Source organism: Crocuta crocuta, unplaced genomic scaffold (assembly GCF_008692635.1).
Source record: "Crocuta crocuta isolate KB4526 unplaced genomic scaffold, BGI_CrCroc_1.0 scaffold112, whole genome shotgun sequence".
Lineage (NCBI taxonomy): Eukaryota > Metazoa > Chordata > Mammalia > Carnivora > Hyaenidae > Crocuta > Crocuta crocuta.
The window spans coordinates 7,968,693-7,981,513 of NW_027528818.1; the positions used below are offsets into that span (position 1 = coordinate 7,968,693).

Consider the following 12,821-nt stretch of genomic DNA (forward strand, 5'->3'; position numbering starts at 1 on the left):
GTATGTTTTAATTTATTTGAAGTATATTTTAATTTATGTCTTTTCCTACTATAGGTAATTTTTTTATTTTAAAAGAGTTGTTCATCTAGTTTTTGTTTTTAAGCTGTATGGACATTTTCCTCTTCATTACCCCTGCAAATTCTGATTTGTTATTGGAGGACCACCTTTTATGTGTCATGCATGCCCTGCGTTAGGGAGTTAATTGTTTCCTGCTCTGGGCTGCCACGGAATTGTGCTTAAAAGCATAGAATAATGTTTGCTACATTTCTTTGTAAGGAAAGAACAAAAGTTAATATTTTTTGTTTTAGATGATACTTAAATATTAAGAAAGCTAAAATTTTTAAATTTGAAATATGTTGGCTGAGTTTTTCTATACATTGTATTTACAAAATAAAACAAAATAAAAGGGCACGTCAGTGGTTCAGTCTGGGTAAGCTCCTGACTCTTAATTTCAGTTCAGGTCATAATCGCATGGTTGTAAAATCAAGCCCTGAGTTGGGCTTCATGCTGTGTGTGGAGACTGCTTAAGATGCTCTTTGTCTTTCTCTTCCTTTGCCCCTCACCCACTCATGCTCTCTCTCTCTCTCCCTTTCTCTCTCTCTCACTCAAAAAAAAAAAAGGAATTTATAACACAAGAATTTTAAATCCTAATGTTATAGGCAAAGCCTCATTCTTATGGAAATAAAACACTCTTTTCTTCCACTTCTAATAGGCCATTAAGAGAAGCCACTACTAAATCGTGTTCCTGCAGCATTTCCATACAGCAGGACACAGCTTACTCCGTCCTTGCCAGGAGTGAGGGAGTGATGAGCTTCATGTCTTGTACTTCTGGCATTGCACTTATTCTAGGGATCAAGGCAATCTGTTATTTGATACCAGGATGATTATCCTGTTCTGCCTTGGTTATTTGGGAAGTTGCTGTAAACTGTTCTCTCTCTTTTAGAGAAAGACAAGACTTTTCTTGTCTTATTGGCCGGCTACTCTATTGATTTTATATTCATTTCAGTAACGAAAGAGTCAGAGGTAACTTCTTCAGTGATTCTGTTTGGGCTTTGCAAAATATTAAGAACAAATTCTTGTGACTCTTGTATAGTTGTTGCTCTATGTAATGCCCTCTTTGTATGGCCCAATAAAATCAAAGGCATTGTTATTTGCCAACAATTTGGGTTTGAAGATCCATAATTTAGTAAATTTTTTGGCCTCAGGAATACTGGACAATATGTTAAGTATGTTATTAGAAAGTATACTCCCTTCAGTGAACTGCATACATTCTGTTAGAGTGTTAATTTTATAGGATAGTTCAGGTTGTGCTTTCTTCTCTTCACTTCTCTTTCCATACTTTTCCAAAATGAAATATTCATTTCCTGTGTTATTTGTATTTTTGTTTTAAGTTCCATAGAAGGCTATTTATAGATATTCCCCTTGAATTTCTGACATTCTTCCAGATGTTTCCTTTGATCCTCTGCTGTGATCTTAATATTTGGATTAGTTTCGGTCCCATTTGGGACTCTTCTTTCATTTACAGTTTTGCCGCCAGCCTGAGTTTGGGGAGCTATCATATCGAGAAAATGGTTCTGGGGAAGAGCCTTTTTCAACTTGGAGTCCAAAGTCTGTGCTTTTTCTTTATAGCTGCTGCTGCATTTATTCCCATTGGTTCCATTTGCTGTTATGTTAGGGGTGCTTGGAATGACTGAATTCAAACTACAAAGTGTGAAGTTGGGCCTTTGGCTTATGGGTTTTGACTTTTGTAGCGCACATGATGTCTGAGGTCTAAAAGAAGGCGGGGCGGATTTCTGATCTTGCTTAATGTTTAGATGTCTGTTGTTATAGCATCCTGGAAGTACACTGGGGTATGTACAAGGCTTGGTTTGTTTTACTTTCTGTTCAGTAATGGTGTGTGACTGTAACTTACTTTTTTTTTTTTAATGTTTTATTTATTTCTAGGAGAGAGAGAGGGACAGCGCGAGCAGGGGAGGGTCAGAGAGAGAGGGAGTCACAGACTTAAACAGGCTCCAGGCTCTGAGCTGGCAGTCAGCACAGAGCCCGACGCGGGGCTTGAACCCACGAACCGCGAGATCATGACCTAAGCGAAAGTCGGACGCTTAACCGACTAAGCCACCCAGGCGCCCCGACTGTAACTTACTTTTATTTGGTCTTTCATATTTATCCCTATTAACCCTTATATCTTTAATGTCCTTGACGACTGGTTTCCTAGATGCTTGAGTCCTACTAAGCATACTAAGCAAACTAAGTCCTACTAAGCCTTAATATGAGTCCTACTAAAGTTCTGAACATAGTGAGAGGGACCTGTCCTTGGCAGTTTTTCTCCTGGTCTTGAAAGATTCATTCCTCGAGAGAGATGCTATGACTTTACTGGTAGAATCCTAATTTGTGTTTCTCCAACAAATTGTTCATTAACTCTGTTTTTCAGAACAGCACTATTCCCTGAACTTTTGCCCAAGGCCTCTTTAGGAGTCAAACTGCTCTTGGTTTGATTATAAGAATTAATCTTTGACTTACCTATTGTCTACAATTCAGAATTTGGCTTCCTTTCAGAGTCTGGTAAGGTTTGGGGCAAATTCTCCTTGTTCATCACTTTTAGAAAGCAATCCAATGATTCATTTTCAGCATGATTATTGTCTACAGGGTCTGTGCATTTAGCATTTCGTTTATCTGTTATCTGCTTCTTTGCAGTTTTCAGTTCTTATATATTAAGTGACACCATAGTTTGCCTAGAAGTTTTGGTGGCTGCAGCTGTGGCTTCTGGGATCCTATGGTTTGGGCTGGAGTTTATTGCTGATGGGTCTTGTAGCTTTGAAAGGCAAAGCAACGTGATTGATAACATCCTTTTGAGGCATAATAGTAGATTTAGAAGGCGGAGGAATCTGACAGTTATTCTTGGCTTTTAGGTAAGGCTTACTTTTCGGAAGTTCAGTTTTCACTTGGCTGCTAGGTAGTCTTGGAGCTTTTTCTGCCACTATTTAGGGCTTCGGACCACTCTACAGTAGTGGCACCATGAATTTTTTTATGACAGGTTTTCTTCCACTATTTTTTTTATTTAATTATGTAGTGTATCCTTCACAGTACCATCAGAAGGATCTTCCTGAAAAACATTTGATCCTTAGTTAAGAACCAATTTTGTTAACTTTGTTAGACAATAAATTTAAAGGGGACACCTGAGCTTAACATGTCTAAAATCCTGTTTCTGGTGCCCAGCACCCCCCAAAACAAACTTCTAGATCTGTGTATGATTTCCAGTCTTCCATATGTGTTTTCTGATTTTTCTTGTGCAGAAACTTTCTCCCTCACATGTGATGTAGTCATGCCTTGATAACTTTAACATGTTACTTCCTCTCAACTCTGCCCTCTAATGTGTAGTAAAAAGCATTAGGCATATTATAAGGCAACAAAATATGGCTAATATTTAAGATAATGTTCAAGATAAAACTATGTCGAAGATGTAGATCCTGAGGTGATCTAGGAGTTAAAAATTTTCGAGCAAGGACTTTAAAATAATATGATTTATAAGATTAAAATAACAGAGGAACAAATGGACAAAATAGACAAAAATAAAAATATAGTAAGAGATTGGAATGTATATAAAAGATCAAATTAACATTATAGAAATGAAAATAAAAGTATTGAAATTAATAGTTGCAAATGACATATCAGATAAAGAGTTAATATCCAGAATCTATAAGGAACTCACCAAACTACACGCCCGAAAAACAAACAACCCAGTGAAGAAATGGGCAGAAGATATGAACAGACACTTCTCCAAAGAGGACATCCAGATGGCCAACAGACACATGAAACGATGCTCAGCATCCCTCCTCATCAGGGAAATACAAATCAAAACCACACTGAGATACCACCTCACGCCAGTCAGAGTGGCTAAAATGAGCAAATCAGAGAACTCTAGATGCTGGCGAGGATGTGGAGAAACGGGCACCCTCCTACACTGTTGGTGGGAATGTAAACTGGTACAGCCCCTCTGGAAAACAGTGTGGAGGTTCCTCAGGAAACTAACAATAGAACTCCCCTAGGACCCAGCAATAGCACTGCTAGGAATTTACCCAAGGGATACAGAAATGCTGATGCATAGGAGCACATGTACCCCAATGTTCATAGCAGCACTCTCCACAATAGCTAAAACATGGAAAGAGCCTAAGTGTCCATCAACAGATGAATGGATCAAGAAGATGCGGTTTATCTATACCATGGAATACTACATGGCAATGAGAAACGATGAAATCTGGCCATGTGTAGCAACATGGATGGACCTTGAGGGTGTTATGCTGAGCGAAATAAGTCAGGCAGAGAAGGACAAATATCATATGTTTGCACGTATAGGAGGATTAGGAGGAACTTGACGGAGGAACAAGGGGGAGAAGAAGGGGAGAAATGGTGGGGGAAAGGGAGAGAGGCAAACCATGAGAGACTCTTGAATGCTGACAAAAACTGAGGACTGATGGATGTTGGGGGGGGAGGATGGGCATGGAGGAGGACACTTGTGGGGATGAGCACTGAGTGTTATGTGGAAACTAATTTGACAATAAACTATTTGTAAAAAAAAAATAAGAACACATAGTTTATAGAAAACAAAAAAAAGTATTGAAATTAATCAATAGATTATTGACATGTTAGATTCAGCAGTAACAACAAAAAGTGAAATGAACAACAGGTCAGTAAAAATATCAAAATTAAAGCGCAGAAATAGAAGCAAGGAAAAGTGATTAAGGTATAAGGGACACATGAAATATTCTCTAAAAGAAAAATAAGTAAGCATAACTACAAGGAAGGAACACAAAAAAGGGCATATACAAATGAAGAGAAAACAAATGTACAATAAAGCATGCCTACAAATTTAAAGGTGATCCTTTAAAAGATTAACAAAACACAATGAAGCTTTAAAAAGGCTAGATAGGGGGCGCCTGGGTGGCTTAGTCGGTTAAGCGTCCGACTTTCGCTTAGGTCATGATCTCGCGGTTCGTGGGTTCGGGCCCTGCGTCAGGCTCTGTGCTGACTGCCAGCTCAGAGCCTGGAGCCTGTTTCAGTCTGTGACTCCCTCTCTCTCTGACCCTCCCCTGCTCACGCTGTCTCTCTCTCTGTCTCTCTCCTAGAAATAAATAAAACATTTAAAAAAATAATAAAAAATAAAAAATAAAAAGGCTAGATAGACAGTGAGTGAGAGAAGGAGAAAGAATAATTACTCATCAGAAATAAAAATGGAAACACCAATATATATTTTATAGATACCAAAAGAAAATAAAGACTTAATATAAATAAATTTCATTAAAATAAAAGAATGCCTTAAAAAATTCTGCAACTTGAGGCACCAGGATGGCTCAGTCAGTTAAGTGTCCTACTCTTGATTTTGGCTCAGATCATGATCTCACAGTTAGTGCGATCAAGCCCTGTGTTGGGCTCAACACTGACAACACAGAGCTTGTTTAGGATTCTCTGTCTCCTTTCTCTCTACCCCTGCCCCACTCACAAGTGTGGCATCCCTCTCTCTCAAAATAAATAAATAAACTTAAGAAATCCCACAACTAAAAGAAGTTGGCAGTAGAAAATATAGAAAAATCTGAATATTAATGATATTGAATATCTTACTATAAATCACTGTCTCAAAGAAAACAGGCCCAGATAGTTCATCAGCTAATTTTTGCAAATCATTTACAGAGACAAAAAAATAACACTAATATTCCACAGAATAGAAAAAATAACTTTCTTAGCAAATTTTATAATCCGAAATAACCTGAATATTAAATCCTAAAAAGGGATATAAAAGAAGAAAATTACATACCAGCCTACCTTCTAACCAAATATCATAAGACAAAGTCATAAGATGTAAAATACATCTTAACAAACTCAAAAGAATAGAAATGATGCGTATTATTCATAGGTTACAATGGAATTAAACTAGAACTCAATTAGAGAAATAGCTGGAAAATCCCCAAGTACTTGGAAATCAAAACAACATATATCTGGGGGAAAAAAGTTAAAAAATAAATTTGAGAAAATGTTTAAAATATTTTTATCTAAATGAAAATGAAATCAACTAAATAAAATTTGTGGAATGTACCAACAGCAGTGCTTACAGGGAAATTTCTAGGACTGAATCCACATATTAGAAAAGAAGAAAGATGTCAATACTGTCAGCTTCCAAACTAGGAAGCTGGAAAACAAGAGTAAATTAAAATCAAAGTAGGCAGAAGAAAAGAAATAATTAGAATCAAAGCAGAAATCACTGTAATTAAATGTAAGAAATCAATTAGAAAATATTAATAAAACCTAAATTTGATTCATTGGAAAGCCAGGTTAACTAAGAAAAAGAGAAATGAAAGAGGCACATCACTACAGATTTGATGGATGTCAAACAGATATAGTGCCTGTGCAAGTGTGTACACACCAAACAACCAAATGAACCATTTGAGGGTATAAGTAAGTAATATCAAGATATACATATAAAGAAAATAAATAATAAAATAGGGTTGTTTCAGAAATGCGAGTCTAGCTCATCGCTCAAAACTCAGCCAATATGCTTACCATATTAATTGAGAAAAGCAGAAAATCCATATGATTTTCATCATAGTTGCAAATCAGACTTCTGACAAAATTCAACTCTATGCCCGATTTTAAAAATTTATTAAGTGAGCAAAACATAGAAGATAATTTTTAATCTGTTAAATACTTTATACCAATAAATGACAAACATCACATGCAATGATGAAATAGTAAATATTTTCTTTGAGTTTGAAAATGAAACAAAAATGCCCACATTTAGCAATTTTGTAAGAGAGATCCTCATCACTGTATTCATGTAAGAAATATATGTAAAAGACATACATATTGGATACAAATTTAGTATACAAAATCAATAGAATTTCTGTACATCATGAACAAACATCATGAAAATCAGAGTTTAAATATTATTCAAAATGTTCATTCAAAATATCATTACATATGACAAATTCTTAGGAAGAAATCAAAAAGTGTATAAGATCTCAACACTGTTAAGTATAAAACATTACTAAGACAAATTAGAGAAGAACTAAATACATAAACTGGAAGTTCCAATATTTTATACATTTTGATTTTCCAAAATGTAGAGTCAATTCAATAGCAATCAATATTTATTCAAGCTCTAAAAATGAATATTAAAAATGAAGATTTTAAAATTGTTTAAAGAGCCAAGAAAAGACAAATTAAACTTGGAGAGGAGTATAGCTGAAGGAATTATAACACCAAATAGTCACACCTATTTAGCCTTGTTTCAAAAAGAGTGTGATATTGACACAAAGTAAAACAAAATATGTACAGAAGCAGATCCACCCCTGACTTATGACATAAGTGACACATTAAAAATGTATTTTTACCTCTATCATATCTATGCACATATGCGTGCATGTGCTCAGAAGTATTACAGATTGTAATGTGGAAGGTATTTTTAAAGCTTTTAGAAGGAAAGTATACGAAAATATATTCCTGTCCATGGAATAAGCAAAACTTCTCTAAACAGAGGACAAAGATGCTTACCATAAATAAAAGTTTGGCAAATTTGGTAAATTGAAAACTCCTGCTTATCAAAATACTAGTTTGAGAGACAAAATACCTCCTAAATCAGTAAGTGTGTGTGTGTGTGTGTGTGTGTGTGTGTGTGAACCCAGCATATAAGCAAGATTATGAAATAGAACATTATTAGTACCCCAAGAAACATTACTCATGTCCATTCTAGTCATTATCAAACTCCTTTCCCCTTAAGAGTCACACAATCTTGATTTCTAACACCACAAATGATACTCATTTCTTTCATTAAGTGGAATAATAGAATATATATAAATAAATATATATAATAGAATATATATATAAACATAAAATATCTATTTTATCTCATTCTATATTTTTGTAAGATTCATCCATACTGTCATAACTTTCTTTGCTATATAGAATTCCCTTGAATGATCAAACCACATTTATTTTTCCTTTCTGTTACATTGTAAACATTTGGATACTCTAGACATAAGGATATTCTAAAATAAAAACATCATAAATTTTTGTATTTTGGCCAAGAAAACCAACAGATTTTGTTGTTTTTACACCTGAGATAATAAAATGAATTCTAGATTTTTACATACAGCTACTTTGACTGATTGGTTGTACCAATTTACATTTCCTCCAGCAATACATGAGATTTCCAAGTTCTACATCTTTACCCAATACTGTCACCCCTGGCAAGGGCTAGAGTAGAGTGTGGTGATGTCATCTGGTGGAATATTGATTTTAGATAAGAAGAGGTCAGAGCACTTCCTAGAATCTGCTCACAGGCCAAACATCACTGTGATGTTTTCAAGACTGATAAATACATTTCTAAGTGTTCTGAATCTATCCCTATATGTATTTTTAAAGAAAAATCCAGTAGTGCATGGAAATACAGAGGTTTGTTGTTTGAAGTAAACCTTCCAAAATTAGTCTTCCCATTCTAGAGCAGAACTTATTTGCAAATGCATCCTTCCCGGTCTTATACATTAATATTCAGGTTCAGAAACTTTATTTGAGTAGGCAATATAATTTATCAGATTCAGATATCAACCTGAGAATGCCAGTGTAATATTTTGTTTAAAGCACAGATTCTGGGCCAAGCTGCCTGGATTGAATCTTGATTAGAGGGTTAGTTACCACTTTCTAACTGTGAGACCTTAAACAAGTTGCTTAACCTCTCTGTTCCTCAGTCTTACACTCTATAAGATAAGGATATTACCAAGGTTGTTGTATGTATTACATGGGATAAATACAGATAAGATGCAAAGAACAGTATCTTCCCATTACAAATGATTTCTAAGTATTAACTATTATGTTAAGATAAGATATTAAGCTGAAAAGCTAATAAAAGAGTGATGTGCATTAGTTTAATACACCTTCCACCCCTGACATAATCCTTTGATGACTGAGTCCAAAACAAGAAATCGCTAGAGAAGCAATTTAGAAAAATTGTCATTCGTTGTTGGTCAATATAAGGAACGACTGAATTGAAAGCCAGGAGATTATATTTTCTCTTAGAATAAGAAATTGTCATTAGTGGACAGGAAATAGACTGAAAGGTTCATATTGTTTGGGATAGCAAGAGCTATTTCTTTTCAGATGCTATATGAAAGAACCACTTGCCGCTCACAAAGTAATCACATTTCTATTGCTTCCTCCCATCCATTGTCCAAAAGTTCACTAATTTATAGTCCCTTGAAGAAGCAGTAGACATTGAAAACAAAGTTTACTCCTACCTTCTGCAAGCAACAAACTCAGGCTGACAAAAATACACTGGCATTGTGTGGACTCCTGAGTCAGCAAAATTTATAAGATATAATGAAGATCTGGGCATACTGGACTTATATCATTTCTTCTTACCATATTTGACAGAATGGTGACTTTGGGGGTGAACGAATGTCTATGTATACAGGAGAGTCTGCAACGAAGGAGGGCCACTAATATGAGATATTACAAAATATTAATTGAACGGATGCATTTTTCTTCATAAAGTAAAAAATATTTGCTATCTTTCTTTTGCTAAGTTTAAGCTATGTGACATTACATAGGAGAAGAGAAGGCAATCGCAAGTACAGTGAAAAATAATTCAAATATGTTGTTGACAAGTTTCTAATTAACAGGAAGGAAAAGTAGGTAACACCTTTATTTCCAGAAGTTAGATAGGAAAAGTAGAGGAGAGAGGGAAGAGACAAATATAACAAATTATTTTGCTGTTGTCCTTAAGGCTGAAATAAAGGAAAGTGAGTATTCAGTGCAAAAAGCTCCTATAAGATGCAAGAAGGAATTCATAACCAATGGATGTTGTATACTGGCTATGCATTTTGGCCTTTGACAGGAGACTGTTCCTAAGTCAAAAACAACAGCTTAACTGCAGGACATTCAAAAATACAGCAACACATTTTCAGATAAGAAGAGGTCAGTGTTTGCATTTCTCAGCTTTCACATCACTTTGAAAGGATACACCTATTCCTTCATACTCCCAGCGTGAGCCTGAGGACCTGCCATGTGCTCCTGCAGAGGGTGGCTGGTTGAACTGATTTACCAGAGACTGAATGAGGAAACAGTCAAGCTTCAGAAAGAATCAAGGTTGTGCTAAGTCCCCTGAAGGCAAACTCCAGAACTTTGACAGCAACCAGAGCATACAATACTTCTATAGCAAACATCTACAGGATGCTCTGTGAGCAGGTGTATGGGCGATGTAGAGAGAGGTGAGTAAAAGACTGAAGGTTAGCAAAAGGGTTAGCAACTGTTCCTCTTCCACCACCGGGATGACACTTAAGCTGTTCATCAAACACAGTAAATATCTGTGGAGGTAATTAATAAAAGGGAAACAACCCTGATAAGGAGTTAAATCTTTAATAAATATCAGAAGAGCAAAATTCTACTTTATTCTAAGCAGCCCAGCTAAATTATTACAGGTCTCTTCTTCCCTTTCAGCTGAAGTAGTCATATAGAGGTAAGAAAAGGCTCCTACTGAAACTCCTGGGAAACTCCTTAAATGGAGGATAAACAGCTTGTTTACTGACCTCCTTTCTATTGCCTGGAATGTGGGTATTACAGACAGAATTATAGATGACTTTTTGTGACTCTGAAGTTAGAACCTCATGCTAATCACGGCAGAGGGAAAAGACAGAAGATGCCTGGGTTCCTGAAGGACTATGGGGGTGCCGTGCCAACTGTGACCTGCCTCTCCCCAGAACGAGCTCTGAACTGCCAATTTTTCAGGTAGTGCTCTATGACAGAAAAAAAATGAAACTGATATTATTTGTCTTTTTCATTCCCTAAGTGACACAAAATTTGGTACCTAAAACTATAATGTTGCATAAAGGCAGAATTAATTAATAGAAAGTCTAGGAGGTAACTAATGAGGACTAACAGATGCGAAGTGGAAATTTCAACCTGGAAACCTGGTCAAACTTTCACCTTCGGGTTTTTTGTTTTGTTTTGTTTTGTTTTTTGTCATTTTTTTTTTTTATTACTCAGAAAAAGTTCATTCCTTTAAGTTAGCTTTCTGACTCTGTGCTTATGCCTCCAACACTTTTACCATGATTTTCTGTTCATCGATAAGGAAAGCATGCTTGACCCTGTTACCAACACATTTAGCACACATGTAACCACTATAGTCCCTCCTGATGTGTGGTTCGTTTTAGATAATCTCATAAGAACTGTAGGCTTCACAACATAAATTCCTTGAAGTTGGCCTGGGCACGCGCACATGCAGATTTTGGTGCCTTCCTAACCTTCTTGGTATAAAGGTAAATGATTCTATTTCCAGGGTTTCAGGACACCCTAGTTTTGTAAGAGGTTGTAGTGTAGGACAGACACGGGACCATTTTGAATGCCTATGGACACCGTCCCTGGAGGAGGCGCCTTTCTTGTTTGGAATAGTAGACTGAGTCATAGACTGTAGTAATAAGATGAATGTAAGAAAAGTTTCAGAGTATTGGTGCATATGGGCTGTTTTGCATTTTGTTTAGCAAAATCCTATACAACAGAAAAGTCAAACTAGAGCTAGTCATTCTCTAAGGTAAGAGAAATCACAACACTGTTAAGAGATTCCTTTACATAATTAAGAGAGGCAAAGTTGGCAGAGTCAACCTTGGGGTAGTTCAGAGCTGAAGAACCAAGTGCTTTTCTTCTCCAATCTGAAATGGTTAGCAGTGGTTACAAGGCAGAAACTTTACCTGGAGATAAAGTGACATGGCACATGGTAGATATTCTCATGTGCACAAATGCTGGATGTGTAAAGAAGATTGAAATGATCATTTGAGAGGCAAAGCAATTTTATTATAACTACTTTGTGACCCCTTGGGGAGCAATGTCAGACCAAATTATCTCTGGAATCTTCAAAATTCCTTGGGCTTTGCTTGGTTAGAAAAAGCAAAATGGAATGGGCAAGGTACTGAAAGGGCACGTAAATATAGGTATTTTATAAAGGATACAGCATAGGAAGCAGAATGAAAATGATTTGAACTATGGCTCAAACACACCACTTAAGTGCTATAGGATTGCCCAGTTATCACCTTAGTATGCATTTCAAATCAGTTGTCAGCTACCCCATTTCAAATTACCTTCACATTACCTTAATCTATGGTTTACTCTTTGGCAATACTCTCCTTCATTGCCTGCTACCTTCTTTAAGTGTTATATATTATTTATTTTGAAATATTTCAAGCATGCAAAAGTGGAATTATGAATAATATTATATAAGATATGTGTTATCATTTATTATATATTATAGATATTATGATATATATTATCTCATAACAATATAAGCAATGGGTAGCCACCACCCAGACTAAGATATAAACCTCTACAAACACAGTTAAAGTATTAGCTCGCTTTTACCTCCTTATTGCCTCTTCCTGCCACAGCTAACTATAATTCTTAATTGAATTTTTATTATTCCCACATATGTTACAAATTTGCTACTGTGTACCTGTCTCTAAATGTTGTGCATAATTTTCCGTGTAAATAGTACCCTGTACTATATGCCCCCTAAAAATTCCTTTATTTCAACTTCATATATTTTAGATTTATCCAATTTAATAAATGCAAATAAAGTTCACCATTTTCACTATTTTTTAGTGAGGTAGCTTTCCACTGGATGACTATACCAAATGCACTGGTTTGGTTATTTATGTTGTTTTGGGATTTTTATTATTGTTAATGCTGTTTTGTTCTCGCAAAAAAAGATCTGATACAAATATTATTTCAATTTTTTTCTTACACATTTGTGAAAGAGTTATGTTTTATACGTTGAGCCATAGGGTATG

General features: G+C 35.7%; 1 pseudogene; it reads right to left on the reverse strand.

The window, feature by feature from the left end:
- Positions 1 to 624: 624 nt before the first annotated feature.
- The window catches only part of LOC144224829 (cytoskeleton-associated protein 2-like), a 51,901-nt pseudogene continuing 39,704 nt past the window's right edge, over positions 625 to 12,821 (reverse strand).